The 17,374-nt window shown below is 42.9% G+C and overlaps 1 long non-coding RNA gene across 1 annotated transcript in view; it reads right to left on the bottom strand.

Moving 5' to 3' along the window:
• Positions 1–495: 495 nt before the first annotated feature.
• LOC124027513 overlaps positions 496–17,374 on the bottom strand; it is a 49,030-nt gene continuing 32,151 nt past the window's right edge. The window contains exon 3 of the long non-coding RNA XR_006837418.1: positions 496–561. This is a non-coding gene — a long non-coding RNA (uncharacterized LOC124027513). The remainder of the gene's footprint in view (positions 562–17,374) is intronic.

Here is a 17,374-nt window from a genome sequence, read left to right as displayed (position 1 = left end):
TGCATGACACAACCTATTGAGGGAAGCTTGTGGAAGGATACCCGAAACATTTGACCCAAGTTAAACAATTTAAAGGCAATTGCTACCAAATACTAATTGAGTGTATGTAAACTTCTGACCCACTGGGAATGTGATGAAAGAAATAAATGCTGAAATAAATAATTATCTCTACTATTATTCTGACATTTCACATTCTTAAAATAAAGTGGTGATCCTAACTGAACTAAAACAGGGATGTAAAAAAACTAGGATTAAAATGTCAGGAATTGTGGAAAAACTGAGTTAAAACGTATTTGGCTAAGGTGTATGTATGAACTTCTGACGTCAACTGTATAAACTGTTGTTTCTCAATCAGAGCGTCAGTTTGTATTGTATTCTGTTTGAGGCTGACGCCAGAGAGACTAGCTGTGGAGGGGAGTCACCAGTTTACTGTTTTACTCTGAGTTTCTGTTGGCCGCATAGGCAAGTCCGGACAGGGCATATGGCACCTCTCACACGGGCTCACCACCACACGCTCCAGGGTTTCCGTTAGCCCACATCTAATTAGCGCTGGCAAATTGCCTGGTAGAAGAAAGAAAAATTCTAACATTTAATGATTAAGCAAGAACTTGTGTTGACAGTTTGGCAAATTTCTTTCTTAAAAAAAAAACCATGTTATAACATTGGTAACCATGTTATAACATTCATCATTTTACACACAATACCCCATAATGACATCACAATACCCCATAATGACATCACAATACCCCATAATGACATCACAATACCCCATAATGACATCACAATACCTTATAATGAAAAAAACAAAAACAGGTTCAAGAAATATGACATTTACATAAGTATTCAGACCCTTTACTCAGTTCTTTGTTGAAGCACCTCTGCCAGCGATTACAGCCTCGAGTCTTCTTGGGTCTGATGCTACAAGCTTGAGTGGCTGCTGCCAACACACTGTCATTGACACTGACCCAACTCCAGCCACTTTAATAATGGGAATTGATGGGAAATTATGTAAATATATCACTAGCCACTTTAAACAATGCTACCTTATATAATGTTACTTACCCTACATTATTCATCTCATATGCATATGTATATACTGTCATGTTTGTCATTTATTATCATGTCTTGTCCCTGTGCTCCCCATTCTATTCGTTTCCCTCTGCTGGTCTTATTAGGTTCTTTCCCTCTTTCTATCCCTCTCTCTCTCCCTCCCTCTCACTCTCTCGCTCTCTCTTCTCTCTATCGTTTCGTTCCTGCTCCCAGCTGTTCCTATTCCCCTAATCATCATTTAGTCTTCCCACACCTGTTCCCGATCCTTTTTCCCCTGATTGGAGTCCCTATTTATTCCTTTGTGTTCCGTTCCTGTCCTGTCGGTTCCTTGTTTAGAATTCACCGTGCTGTGATTGTGTATCGCCCTGTCCTGTCGTGTTTTTGCTGTGATTGTGTATCGCCCTGTCCTGTCGTGTTTTTTGCCTTCATCAGATGCTGCGTGTGAGCAGGTGTCTCTGTCAACTACGGCCTGCGCCTACCCGAAGCGACCTGCAGTCTGTGGCCGCTTCTCCTGTTATTCCCCTCTACAGACTAGAGGATTTCTGTTATTCCCTGTTTGGACTTGAATAAACTCTGTTTCTGTTAAGTCGCTTTTGGGTCCTCTTTCACCTGCATGACATATACTATTTTCTCATATGCATATGTATATATTGTACTCTACATCATCGACTGCATCCTTATGTAATACATGTATCACTAGCCACTTTAACTATGCCACTTTGTTTACTTTGTCTACACACTCATCTCATATGTATATACTGTACTCGATACCATCTACTGTATGCTGCTCTGTACCATCACTCATTCATATATCCTTATGTACATGTTCCTTATCCCCTTACACCAGGGGTGTCAAAGTCAAATGGACGGAGGGCCAAATAAAAAATTTAGCTACAAGCCGAGGGCCGGACTGTTCGAATGTTCATTGAAAAATTTTAAATGACGCATATAGTCTAGTGAACCTAATTGAACCTACTGAAAACCTAACAAATATATTCCAATATGATCAGATAAATAAAGCAATATTTTCTTATGGCTCTGTCAGTAATCTTTAATTTTCAACAGACACAAAAGACAAATTTCCTTTATATAAAAATCCCCATAACATGAACATTAAATGAAAGAAACCGGTATTCAAGGCACCATCAGTAGCCTATATTTTCTATTTTAGCAAAAAGTGGGCTAAATTTACTTCAAAAGAAAAAAACAATAATAGCAATTTTCTATCATCCACTCAACTGAAATATTTTTTAAAATATAATTGGATTGAAATACAATAAAATAAAGTGCAAAAATCTATTAATCAAAAACAACACTTTGTTTAAGGAGAAGTAACATGCAGTGAAAACAAATATTAAACTTTAACTTTTAAACTTGAACTGAGTAAAAACTCTAAATATGTGATTGCACAGTAATGTTCACTTGTTTGAGGTTGAGGGTGATACTTGGTGGTGTCCCATCTTTTCCACAAGTTCATCAATGTTCGGGGTAAGGCTCTGAGCTGAGGAAATCCTCAGAATTGAGTGGAGGTGTTCAGCAGTAAGTCGACTTCTGTGTGATGTTTTGTTCAAGTTCATCAAAGAAAACAGTTGTTCACACAGGTATGTGCTGCCAAACATAGACAACGTTTGAGCAGCCTGGATGCGCAGCTGGGGCATTGTGTCGGGGAGGAAACGGGCGAACTCCGCAGCACCCACTGCCGCATATTTTGCCCTCAGTGCATCATTGCATTGGAGGTCAATCAACTCCATTTGGAGGTTTGGTGGTGAGCTTTCCACGTCAACAGCAAATGGGTTACCGAGCAGTTCCAACCTGCTTTTTTGTGCTTCAAAGTCAGCAAATCGGCGTCGAAAGTCAGCGGCAAGCATACCTATTTTATCAGCCAACTGTGCGCTCGGGAACGCACTGGTAGAGAGCTTCTCTTTCATGGTCTGGCAGCTGGGAAAGTGGCTCAAATTTTCTTTCCGCATCTGCGTCTCCCACAGAGTCAGTTTGGTTTTAAATGCCTTCACTGTACTGTACATATCAGAGATGACACGATCCCGACCCTGCAGCTGCAAGTTCATTGCATTCAGATGACTCGTAATGTCACACAGAAAAGCCATTTCACACAGAAACATTTCGTCTCGGAGTTGTGTTGTGTCTTTCCCTTTGCTGTCCAAGAACAGACAAATCTCCTCACGAAGCTCGAAACATCTTTGAAGCACCTTTCCCTGGCTTAGCCATCGCACCTCTGTGTGATAAGGCAAATCACCATGCTCCGTTTCTAACTCCGTCAGAAATGCCTTGAACTGGCGGTGATTCAAACCTTTGGCTCTGATAAAGTTAACTGTGCGCGTGATGATGCTCATTACATGCTCCATTTTCAAGGCTTTACCGCACAACGCTTCCTGGTGTATGATACAATGATAAGCTGTCAGCTCACCTGTCGCATTTTCCTCTTGCATCTTTTCCGTATCTTCGCCACCAGTCCGCTCCTGTGTCCACACATCGCAGGTGCTCCGTCGGTTGTCAAACCCACAAGTTTTTCCCAAGGCAGCTCCATCTCATTTACACATCTTGACACCTCTTCATACAAATCATGCCCCGTAGTTGTGCCATGCATAGGACGTAAAGCCAAAAACTCCTCTGTCACGCTTAGGCTGGAGTCCACTCCGCGGATGAAAATTGACAACTGGGCAATGTCAGAAATGTCGGTGCTCTCATCCACAGCCAAGGAATATGCAATGAAATCTTTTCCCTTTTTCACAAGCTGCTCTTTTAGATTGATGGACAACTGGTCTACTCTCTCGGCAATGGTGTTTCTGCTCAGACTCACATTTAAAAAGAGTTGCCTTTTTTCTGGGCAAACTTCGTCACAAACTTTAATCATGCAGTTTTTGATGAAATCCCCCTCCGTAAATGGCCGGGCTGATTTAGCGATCTCTTCTGCCAAAATAAAACTGGCCTTGACAGCAGCCTGGCCTTGTGATTTGGCTTTTTTGAACAGAGCCTGTCGAGATTTGAGGCCTCGTTTTAATTCCTCTGCCTTTTGTAGCCTTTGTTCCATGTCCATATTCTTGTTTTTGTCCGCGTGTTTCGTTTCATAATGTTGTCTCAGATTATACTCTTTCAGTACCGCCACACTTTCTCCACACAGAAGACACACAGGTTTTCCAGCTACCTCCGTGAACAAATACTCCGACTCCCACCTTGTTTGAAACCCCGGTTCTCAGTGTCCACCTTCCGTTTTGCCATTTTTGATGGGTATCTGAAAGTTAATTTTACTGTGATGCTGACAACTGCTGTGCCAATAAATATTGAAATGAAGCAGCCTACTGCTCGGTGCGTCACCGTTGCATTGTGGGAAATGTAGTATTGGTGCGTGTAAAAGATCTGCGGGCTGCCGGCTTGCTGCGGTCTGCGGGCCGGTTCTAATAACAAATCAAGATCATCCCAGGGGCCGTAAAAACCTTCTCGCGGGCCGGATGTGGCCCGCGGGCCTTGACTCTGACATATGTGCCTTACACTGTGTATAAGACAGTAGTTTTGGAATTGTTAGTTAGATTACTTGTTGGTTATCACTGCATTGTCGGAACTAGAAGCACAAGCATTTCGCTACACTCGCACTAACATCTGCTAACCATGTGTATGTGACAAATAACATTTGATTTGATTTGATTTGGCACAGCTGTATTTGGGGAGTCTCTCCCATTTTTCTCTGCAGATCTCTCAAGCTCTGTCAGGATGGATGGGGAGTGTCGCTGCACAGCTATTTTCAGGCCTCTCCAGAGATGTTCTATCAGGTTCAAGTCCGGGCTCTGGCCTGGCCACTGAACGACATTCAGAGACTTGTCCTGAAGCCACTCCTGCGTTGTTTTGGCTGTGTGCTTAGGGTCGTTGTCCTGTTGGAAGGTGAACCTTCACCCCAGTCTGAGGTCCTGAGTGCTCTGGAGACGGTTCTCATCAAGGATCTCTCTGTTTATCTTTCCCTCAATCCTGACTAGTCTCCCGGTCCCTGCCAATGAAAAACATCCCCTCAACCTGATGCTGCCACAACCACCATGATTCACCGTAGGGATGGTGCCAAGTTTCCTCCAGGCCTTGACGCTTGGCATTCAGGCCAAAGAGTTTAATCTTGGTTTCATAAGACCAGAGAATCTTGTTTCTCATGAACTGAGAGTCCTTTAGATGCCTTTTAGAAAACTCCAAGCGGGCTGTCATGTGCCTTTTACTGAGGAGTGGCTTCCGTCTGGCCACTCTACCATGAAGCCTAATTGGCGGAGGGCTGCAGAGATAGTCTTGGTGGATCCAAACATTAAAAATGATGGAGGCCACGGCGTTCTTCGGGACCTTTAATGCTGCAGACATTTTTTGTTACCCTTCCCCAGATCTGTGCCTCGACACAATCCTGTCTCGGAGTTCTACAGACAATTCCTTCGACCTCATGGCTTGGTTTTTGCTCTGACATGAACTGTCAACTGTGGGACCTTATATAGACAGGTGTGTTGCCTTTCCAAATCACATCCAATCCTATTGAATTTACCACAGGTGGACTCCAATAAAGTTGTAGAAACATCGCAAGGATGATCAATGGAAACAGGATGCACCTGAGCTCAATTTAGAGTCTCATAGCAAAGGGTCTGAATACTTATGAAAATAAGGTTTCTGTTTTTAGTTATTTTTAATACATTTGCAAAAATGTCTTAAAAACCTGTTCCCACTTCGTCAATATGGGGTATTGTGTGTAGATAGGCGGCGCGGTATCCTAGTGGTTGGAGCGTTGGACAAGTAACCGAAAGGTTGCAAGGTCGAATCCCCGAGCTGACAAGGCACACATCTGTCGTTCTGCCCCTGTTCCTAGGGCCGCCATTGTAAATTAGAATTTGTTCTTAAACTGACTTGCCTAATTAAATTAAGGTAAAAAAAAAAAAAGATTTACGCGGTAAAAAAAAATTATTTAATCAATTTTAGAATTAGACTGAACAGTAAAACAAAAGGTGCAAAAATAAATCAAGGGTCTGAAAACGGAGGTGTAGAAGACTTACGGGAGCTATTAAGGTGAAGTGCCTTGCTCAAGGGCACAGTGGTAGATGTTCCACGTGGTCAGGGATTTGAACCAGTGGCATTTCTCTAGTGTTACTGTATCAATACTGGGCCATAATGTCGAACTACCATAAAAGAAGTCTGTCTGTGGCATAGTGGCAAGCCTTTCTCTAGTGTTACTGTATCAATACTGGGCCATAATGTCGAACTACCATAGAAGAAGTCTGTCTGTGGCATAGTGGCAAGCCTTTCTCTAGTGTTACTGTATCAATACTGGGCCATAATGTCGAACTACCATAGAAGAAGTCTGGTTGTGGCATAGTGGCAAGCCTTTCTCTAGTGTTACTGTATCAATACTGGGCCATAATGTCGAACTACCATAGAAGAAGTCTGGTTGTGGCATAGTGAAAAGGCAGGTGAAAATGCAGGTGCTGGCCTGCGGGGAAGGAGAATACCTCCACTGAAAACCACATCACTGTTGATTAATACAGGTGTTGGCCTGCGGGGAAGGAGAATACCTCCACTGAAAACCACATTACTGTTGATTAATAAATACACTGGAATTATTACCAAATCATATCAGTGTTTGGAGTTGGACACCACTGACATTAGAGACCCAGTATATAATGTGTTCTGTTGGGGGTTCTGGAACCACTGACATTAGAGACCCAGTATATAATGTGTTCTGTTGGGGGTTCTGGAACCACTGACATTAGAGACCCAGTATATAATGTGTTCTGTTGGGGGTTCTGGAACCACTGACATTAGAGACCCAGTATATAATGTGTTCTGTTGGGGGTTCTGGAACCACTGACATTAGAGACCCAGTATATAATGTGTTCTGTTGGGGGTTCTGGAACCACTGGCATTAGAGACCCAGTATATAATGTGTTCTGTTAGGGGTTCTGGAGGACTGGAACCACTGACATTAGAGACCCAGTATATAATGTGTTCTGTTGGGGGTTCTGGAGGACTGGAACCACTGACATTAGAGACCCAGTATATAATGTGTTCTGTTGGGGGTTCTGGAAACACCGACATTAGAGACCCAGTATATAATGTGTTCTGTTGGGGGTTCTGGAACCACTGACATTAGAGACCCAGTATATAATGTGTTCTGTTGGAGGTTCTGGAACCACTGGCATTAGAGACCCAGTATATAATGTGTTCTGTTGGAGGTTCTGGAACCACTGGCATTAGAGACCCAGTATATAATGTGTTCTGTTAGGGGTTCTGGAGGTCTGGAACCACTGACATTAGAGACCCAGTATATAATGTGTTCTGTTAGGGGTTCTGGAGGACTGGAACCACTGACATTAGAGACCCAGTATATAATGTGTTCTGTTGGGGGTTCTGGAACCACTGACATTAGAGACCCAGTATATAATGTGTTCTGTTGGGGGTTCTGGAGGACTGGAACCACTGACACTAGAGACCCGGTATATAATGGGTTCTGTTAGGGGTTCTGGAAGACTGGAACCACTGACACTAGAGACCCGGTATATAATGGGTTCTGTTAGGGGTTCTGGAGGACTGGAACCACTGACACTAGAGACCCGGTATATAATGGGTTCTGTTAGAGGTTCTGGAGGACTGGAACCACTGACACTAGAGACCCGGTATGGTGACAGCATGTACAGAATTGTATTGACACCATAGATATCAAACATGTCCTTATCTTTCCTTATCCCAGAATAGTGGTATGTCGTACATCGTGTGATTGGGGGGGCTGGGCTGCTGGAGCAGCATCTGTCGTTGTTGGCCCCACAACAAGTGCCTTCTGCCTGGGTGAATGGGAGCCGTGAGGGGGGTGGTTGAAGGGACTGGGAGCTCCATGCCCCCAGCAGAACAACAGAGGACGGCCAGCTGCTGTACAGGACCTACAGGAATGTGCGGAGGAATGTGTGGCACGCAGCCCTGGGACTCGCTCAGTGACAGTCCTACATCCCTCTGAGATCACTACTGCTCTGCTGGAGAGGAGGACTCGGGAAACCAGGCCTGAGATACAGTAGCCGGGACCTAAATACTCCCATTAGGATCTACAACAACCAGGGAGAAATATGTTACTGATCTACACGGGGGGGTAGACGTCCATAGTTACCGTGACACCCATCACACTGACCATTACTGTTACCTTGACGTCCATAGTTACCGTGACACCCATCACACTGACCATTACTGTTACCGTGACGTCCATAGTTACCGTGGCACCCATCACACTGACCATTACTGTTACCGTGACGTCCATAGTTACCGTGGCACCCATCACACTGACCATTACTGTTACCGTGACGTCCATAGTTACCGTGACACCCATCACACTGACCATTACTGTTACCATAGTTACCGTGACACCCATCACACTGACCATTACTGTTACCGTGACGTCCATAGTTACCGTGACACCCATCACACTGACCATTACTGTTACCGTGACGTCCATAGTTACCGTGACACCCATCACATTGGCCATTACTGTTACCGTGACGTCCATAGTTACCGTGACACCCATCACATTGACCATTACTGTTACCGTGACACCCATCCTTATCAACGTCTATCAACGGGCAGCTTGACATGTAGAGAAGACAGAATGTATATATCATTATTCGTGGGTCACTATGTGGACACATGATGTCAACAGGAAGAGGACCATTGTACGAGGAGCTCCCCCAGGAAGAGGACCGTTGTACGAGGAGCTCCCCCAGGAAGAGGACCGTTGTACGAGGAGCTCCCCCAGGAAGAGGACCGTTGTACGAGGAGCTCCCCCAGGAAGAGGACCGTTGTACGAGGAGCTCCCCCAGGAAGAGGACCGTTGTACGAGGAGCTCCCCCAGGAAGAGGACCGTTGTACGAGGAGCTCCCCCGGGAAGAGGACCGTTGTACGAGGAGATCCCCCAGGAAGAGGACCGTTGTACGAGGACCTCCCCCAGGAAGAGGACCGTTGTACGAGGACCTCCCCGGGCTACAAGGATGAAATGTGACTGGAGCAGTTTCAGGAGACCTCTGAACACTGTCACCACCGATAAATCCACTGCTCTTAAACGCAAGTAAAACTAAACCGATCACTGCCCGCACCTGCTCGCCCATCCAGCATCACCTCTGGATGGTTCTGACTTAGAATATGTGGACAACTACAAATACCTAGGTGTCTGGCTAGACTGTAAACTCTCCTTCAGACTCATATTAAACATCTCCAATCCAAAATAAAATCTAGAATCGGCTTCCTATTTCTCAACAAAGCATCCTTCACTCATGCTGCCAAACATAGCCTCGTACAACTGACCATCCTACCGATCCTTGACTTCGGTGATGTCATCTATAAAATAGCCTCCAACACTCTACTCAACAAACTGGATGCAGTCTATCACCGTGCCTTCCGTTTTGTCACCAAAGCCCCATACACTACCCACCATTGCGACCTGTACTCTCTCGTTGGTTGGCCCTCGCATCATACTCGTCGCCAAACCCACTGGCTACAGGTTATCTACAAGTTTCTGCTAGGTAAAGCCCCGCCTTATCTCAGCTCACTGGTCACCATAGCAGCACCCACTCGTAGCACACGCTCCAGCAGGTATATCTCACGGGTCATCCCCAAAGCCAATTCCTCTTTTGGCCGCCTCTCCTTCCAGTTCTCTGCTGCCAATGACTGGAACGAACTGCAAAAATCACTGGAGCTGGAGACTCTTATCTCCCTCACTAGCTTTAAGCACCAACTGTCAGAGCAGCTCACAGATTACTGCACCTGTACATAGCCCATCTATAATTTAGCCCAAACAACTACCTCTTTCCCGACTGTATTTATTTATTTATTTTGCTCCTTTGCACCCCATTATTTTTTATCTCTACTTTGCACATTCTTCCACTGCAAAACTATCATTCCAGTGTTTTACTTGCTATATTGTATTTACTTTGCCACCATGGCCTTTTTTTGCCTTTACCTCCCTTATCTCACCTCATTTGCTCACATTGTATATAGACTTGTTTCTACTGTATTATTGACTGTATGTTTGTTTTACTCCATGTGTAACTCTGTGTCGTTGTATCTGTCGACCTGCTTTGCTTTATCTTGGCCAGGTCGCAATTGTAAATGAGAACTTGTTCTCAACTGGCCTACCTGGTTAAATAAAGGTGAAATATATATATATATTTTTTTTAAGTACTGGGACATTACACTGGAGAAACCATCAAACATCATCTATATATTTTAGAGACCTCTAAAGTACTGGGATATTACACTGGAGAAACCATCAAACAACATCTATATATTGCAGAGACCTCTAAAGTACTGGAGAAACCATCAAACAACATCTATATATTGTAGAGACCTCTAAAGTACTGGAGAAACCTTCAAACAACATCTATATATTGTAGAGACCTCTAAAGTACTGGAGAAACCTTCAAACAACATCTATATATTGTAGAGACCTCTAAAGTACTGGAGAAACCATCAAACATCATCTATATATTGTAGAGACCTCTAAAGTACTGAAGAAACCATCAAACAACATCTATATATTGTAGAGACCTCTAAAGTACTGGGATATTACACTGGAGAAACCATCAAACATCATCTATATATTGTAGAGACCTCTAAAGTACTGGAGAAACCATCAAACAACATCTATATATTGTAGAGACCTCTAAAGTACTGGAGAAACCATCAAACATCATCTATATATTGTAGAGACCTCTAAAGTACTGGGATATTACACTGGAGAAACCATCAAACAACATCTATATATTGTAGAGACCTCTAAAGTACTGGGATATTACACTGGAGAAACCATCAAACAACATCTATATATTGTAGAGACCTCTAAAGTACTGGGATATTACACTGGAGAAACCATCAAACAACATCTATATATTGTAGAGACCTCTAAAGTACTGGAGAAACCTTCAAACAACATCTATATATTGTAGAGACCTCTAAAGTACTGGAGAAACCTTCAAACAACATCTATATATTGTAGAGACCTCTAAAGTACTGGAGAAACCATCAAACAACATCTATATATTGTAGAGACCTCTAAAGTACTAAAGTACTGGAGAAACCATCAAACAACATCTATATATTGTAGAGACCTCTAAAGTACTGGGATATTACACTGGAGAAACCATCAAACAACATCTATATATTGTAGAGACCTCTAAAGTACTGGAGAAACCATCAAACAACATCTATATATTGTAGAGACCTCTAAAGTACTGGAGAAACCTTCAAACAACATCTATATATTGTAGAGACCTCTAAAGTACTGGAGAAACCATCAAACAACATCTATATATTGTAGAGACCTCTAAAGTACTGGAGAAACCTTCAAACAACATCTATATATTGTAGAGACCTCTAAAGTACTGGAGAAACCATCAAACAACATCTATATATTGTAGAGACCTCTAAAGTACTGGAGAAACCATCAAACAACATCTATATATTGTAGAGACCTCTATAGTACTGGAGAAACCATCAAACAACATCTATATATTGTAGAGACCTCTAAAGTACTGGAGAAACCATCAAACAACATCTATATATTGTAGAGACCTCTAAAGTACTGGAGAAACCTTCAAACAACATCTATATATTGTAGAGACCTCTAAAGTACTGGAGAAACCATCAAACAACATCTATATATTGTAGAGACCTCTAAAGTACTGGAGAAACCTTCAAACAACATCTATATATTGTAGAGACCTCTAAAGTACTGGAGAAACCATCAAACAACATCTATATATTGTAGAGACCTCTAAAGTACTGGAGAAACCATCAAACAACATCTATATATTGTAGAGACCTCTATAGTACTGGAGAAACCATCAAACAACATCTATATATTGTAGAGACCTCTAAAGTACTGGAGAAACCATCAAACAACATCTATATATTGTAGAGACCTCTAAAGTACTGGGATATTACACTGGAGAAACCATCAAACAACATCTATATATTGTAGAGACCTCTAAAGTACTGGAGAAACCATCAAACAACATCTATATATTGTAGAGACCTCTAAAGTACTGGGATATTACACTGGAGAAACCATCAAACAACATCTATATATTGCAGAGACCTCTAAAGTACTGGAGAAACCATCAAACAACATCTATATATTGCAGAGACCTCTAAAGTACTGGGATATTACACTGGAGAAACCATCAAACAGCATCTATATATTGTAGAGACCTCTAAAGTACTGGGATATTACACTGGAGAAACCATCAAACAACATCTATATATTGTAGAGACCTCTAAAGTACTGGAGAAACCATCAAACAACATCTATATATTGCAGAGACCTCTAAAGTACTGGAGAAACCATCAAACAACATCTATATATTGTAGAGACCTCTAAAGTACTGGATAAACCTTCAAACAACATCTATATATTGCAGAGACCTCTAAAGCACTGGGATATTACACTGGAGAAACCTTCAAACAACATCTATATATTGTAGAGACCTCTAAAGTACTGGAGAAACCATCAAACAACATCTATATATTGTAGAGACCTCTAAAGCACTGGAGAAACCATCAAACAACATCTATATATTGTAGAGACCTCTAAAGTACTGGGATATTACACTGGAGAAACCTTCAAACAACATCTATATATTGCAGAGACCTCTAAAGCACTGGAGAAACCATCAAACAACATCTATATATTGTAGAGACCTCTAAAGTACTGGATAAACCTTCAAACAACATCTATATATTGTAGAGACCTCTAAAGTACTGGAGAAACCTTCAAACAACATCTATATATTGTAGAGACCTCTAAAGTACTGGAGAAACCTTCAAACAACATCTATATATTGCAGGCCTGACCCTGTCAAAGACACACTGACAGCTTAGGGTTAAAAACATCTTAAAACAAACTGTGCCAAAACCCAAAGATGTTACCGAACATTGTGAAACTAACTTCCTCGTAAATCATAAATGTTATTCACCTTCAAGCTGTAGCTAAACGTTTGTTCATAGCGAAGCTGTGACGCCAGTTGACGCCTGACTGACTGTACTTCCATATGAACACCCTTTAATTAAACATCATTAACCACTCAGTCAGTCAGTCAGTCAGCCAGCCAGCCAGTCAACCAGTCAGTCACTTAGTCAGTCAACCAGCCAGTCAGTCAGTCAGTCAACCAGTCAGTCAGTCAACCAGCCAGTCAGTCAGTCACCCAGTCAGTCAGTCAGTCAACCAGCCAGTCAGGCAGTCAGTCAGTCAACCAGTCAGTCAGTCAGTCAACCAGCCAGTCAGTCAGTCAGTCAGCCAGTCAGTCAACCAGCCAGTCAGTCAGCCAGTGAGAGATAGCACAACACAACCAGGTGTTCTCCCCAACATGTAAAGGTCAAGCTGATAATCATGATGTCTAGTCAGTCAGTCAACCAGTCAGTCAGCCAGTCAGTCAGCCAGCCAGTCAGAGAAAGCACAACACAACCAGGTGTTCTCCCCAACATGTAAAGGTCAAGCTGATAACCATGAGACAGACATCTCAGTGGAATCCAGTTAGACGAGTTATTACGTACATAATGATACACCTTTGAAGTGCTACCAAGTTATGTCCTCTAGGAAGGAACAAACATGTTAACAGGGTATCATCAAAGTAGCTTTAGTAACTTATACTAACCTGAACCCAAATATAACCTAATATAAATATAAACTCTGTACCGGTACTGCCTGTATATAGTCTGGCTATTGTTATTTTCCTGCTGCCATAATTATTTGTTACTTGGATTTCTTACTCGTATTCATATTTTTGAAACAGCATTTGTTGGTTAAGGACTTGTAAGTTAGCATTTCACTGTAAGGTCTACCTACACCTGTTGTATTCAGCATTTCACTGTAAGGTCTACTACACCTGTTGTATTCAGCATTTCACTGTAAGGTCTACTACACCTGTTGTATTCAGCATTTCACTGTAAGGTCTACTACACCTGTTGTATTCAGCATTTCACTGTAAGGTCTACTACACCTGTTGTATTCAGCATTTCACTGTGAGGTCTACTACACCTGTTGTATTCAGCATTTCACTGTAAGGTCTACTACACCTGTTGTATTCAGCATTTCACTGTGAGGTCTTCCTACACCTGTTGTATTCGGGAGCATTTGACAAATACATTTTGATTTTGATTTAAAAGCAACGTTAAAAAGTGTTGGTCTCATGTTAAATGTACCATACGCACAAAAAGCTTAATTCTCTCAAAATGTTTCGCACAAATTTGTTTACATCCCTGTCAGTGAGCATTTCTCTTTTTGCCAAGATAATCCATCCACCTGACAGGTGTAGCATGTCAAGACGCTGATTAAAACAGCATGATCGTTACACAGGTGCGCCTTGTGCTGGGGGACAGTAAAAAGGCCGTTATAAAATGTGCAGTTGTCGTCACACAACACAACGCCCACAGATGACAGTGGTTTTGAGGTGCACTGAGCATGCTGAAGGCAGGAATGTTCACCAGAGCTGTTGCCAGAGGATTTCGTGTTAATTTCTTTACCACAAGCTGCCGCCAACGTAATTTTAGAGGAATTTGGAAGTAACGTCAAACCGGCCTCACAACTGCAGACCACGTGAACGGCTTGGTGTGGGCGAGCAGTTTGCTGACGACAACGTTGTGAAACAGAGCGCCCCGTGGTGGCGGTGGGGTTATGGTGACGGGCAGGCATGAGCTACGGACAACGTTGTGAAACAGAGCGCCCCGTGGTGGCGGTGGGGTTATGGTGACGGGCAGGCATGAGCTACGGACAACGTTGTCTCTTACTGTTCTAGTAGCTGGTAGTATCTGGCCTGTGTCTCTGTCTTACTGTTCTAGTAGCTGGTAGTATCTGGTCTCTCTCTTACTGTTCTAGTAGCTGGTAGTATCTGGTCTCTCTCTTACTGTTCTAGTAGCTGGTAGTATCTGGTCTCTCTCTCTCTTACTGTTCTAGTAGCTGGTAGTATCTGGCCTCTCTCTTACTGTTCTAGTAGCTGGTAGTATCTGGTCTCTCTCTCTCTTACTGTTCTAGTAGCTGGTAGTATCTGGTCTCTCTCTTACTGTTCTAGTAGCTGGTAGTATCTGGCCTCTCTCTCTCTTACTGTTCTAGTAGCTGGTAGTATCTGGTCTCTCTCTTACTGTTCTAGTAGCTGGTAGTATCTGGTCTCTCTCTCTCTCTCTTACTGTTCTAGCAGCTGGTAGTATCTGGCCTGTGTCTCTTACTGTTCTAGTAGCTGGTAGTATCTGGTCTCTCTCTTACTGTTCTAGTAGCTGGTAGTATCTGGTCTCTCTCTTACTGTTCTAGTAGCTGGTAGTATCTGGTCTCTCTCTCTCTTACTGTTCTAGTAGCTGGTAGTATCTGGTCTCTCTCTCTCTTACTGTTCTAGTAGCTGGTAGTATCTGGTCTCTCTCTCTTACTGTTCTAGTAGCTGGTAGTATCTGGCCTCTCTCTCTTACTGTTCTAGTAGCTGGTAGTATCTGGTCTCTCTCTCTCTTACTGTTCTAGTAGCTGGTAGTATCTGGTCTCTCTCTTACTGTTCTAGTAGCTGGTAGTATCTGGTCTCTCTCTCTCTCTTACTGTTCTAGTAGCTGGTAGTATCTGGTCTCTCTCTTACTGTTCTAGTAGCTGGTAGTATCTGGCCTGTGTCTCTTACTGTTCTAGTAGCTGGTAGTATCTGGTCTCTCTCTCTTACTGTTCTAGTAGCTGGTAGTATCTGGTCTCTCTCTCTCTTACTGTTCTAGTAGCTGGTAGTATCTGGTCTCTCTCTCTCTTACTGTTCTAGTAGCTGGTAGTATCTGGTCTCTCTCTCTCTCTTACTGTTCTAGTAGCTGGTAGTATCTGGTCTCTCTCTTACTGTTCTAGTAGCTGGTAGTATCTGGCCTCTCTCTTACTGTTCTAGTAGCTGGTAGTATCTGGCCTGTGTCTCTTACTGTTCTAGTAGCTGGTAGTATCTGGTCTCTCTCTCTCTTACTGTTCTAGTAGCTGGTAGTATCTGGTCTCTCTCTCTCTCTTACTGTCCTAGTAGCTGGTAGTATCTGGTCTCTCTCTTACTGTTCTAGTAGCTGGTAGTATCTGGTCTCTCTCTTACTGTTCTAGTAGCTGGTAGTATCTGGCCTCTCTCTCTCTCTTACTGTTCTAGTAGCTGGTAGTATCTGGTCTCTCTCTTACTGTTCTAGTAGCTGGTAGTATCTGGTCTCTCTCTCTCTTACTGTTCTAGTAGCTGGTAGTATCTGGTCTCTCTCTTACTGTTCTAGTAGCTGGTAGTATCTGGTCTCTCTCTCTCTTACTGTTCTAGTAGCTGGTAGTATCTGGTCTCTCTCTCTCTTACTGTTCTAGTAGCTGGTAGTATCTGGTCTCTCTCTCTCTTACTGTTCTAGTAGCTGGTAGTATCTGGTCTCTCTCTCTCTTACTGTTCTAGTAGCTGGTAGTATCTGGTCTCTCTCTCTCTCTTACTGTTCTAGTAGCTGGTAGTATCTGGTCTCTCTCTTACTGTTCTAGTAGCTGGTAGTATCTGGTCTCTCTCTCTTACTGTTCTAGTAGCTGGTAGTATCTGGTCTCTCTCTTACTGTTCTAGTAGCTGGTAGTATCTGGTCTCTCTCTTACTGTTCTAGTAGCTGGTAGTATCTGGTCTCTCTCTCTCTTACTGTTCTAGTAGCTGGTAGTATCTGGTCTCTCTCTCTTACTGTTCTAGTAGCTGGTAGTATCTGGCCTGTGTCTCTTACTGTTCTAGTAGCTGGTAGTATCTGGCCTGTGTCTCTTACTGTTCTAGTAGCTGGTAGTATCTGGCCTCTTTCTTACTGTTCTAGTAGCTGGTAGTATCTGGTCTCTCTCTCTCTCTTACTGTTCTAGTAGCTGGTAGTATCTGGCCTCTTTCTTACTGTTCTAGTAGCTGGTAGTATCTGGTCTCTCTCTCTCTCTTACTGTCCTAGTAGCTGGTAGTATCTGGTCTCTCTCTTACTGTTCTAGTAGCTGGTAGTATCTGGTCTCTCTCTCTCTTACTGTTCTAGTAGCTGGTAGTATCTGGTCTCTCTCTCTCTTACTGTTCTAGTAGCTGGTAGTATCTGGTCTCTCTCTCTCTTACTGTTCTAGTAGCTGGTAGTATCTGGTCTCTCTCTCTCTCTTACTGTTCTAGTAGCTGGTAGTATCTGGTCTCTCTCTCTCTCTTACTGTTCTAGTAGCTGGTAGTATCTGGCCTCTCTCTCTCTCTTACTGTTCTAGTAGCTGGTAGTATCTACCTACACCTGTTCTCTCTCTCTTACTGTTCTAGTAGCTGGTAGTATCTGGTCTCTCTCTCTTACTGTTCTAGTAGCTGGTAGTATCTGG

This window comes from Oncorhynchus gorbuscha, unplaced genomic scaffold (genome assembly GCF_021184085.1).
Source record: "Oncorhynchus gorbuscha isolate QuinsamMale2020 ecotype Even-year unplaced genomic scaffold, OgorEven_v1.0 Un_scaffold_3314, whole genome shotgun sequence".
Classification (NCBI taxonomy): Eukaryota; Metazoa; Chordata; class Actinopteri; order Salmoniformes; family Salmonidae; genus Oncorhynchus; species Oncorhynchus gorbuscha.
Note: the sequence above shows the minus strand (reverse complement) of the source record. Positions and strands in the feature narration are given on the sequence as shown.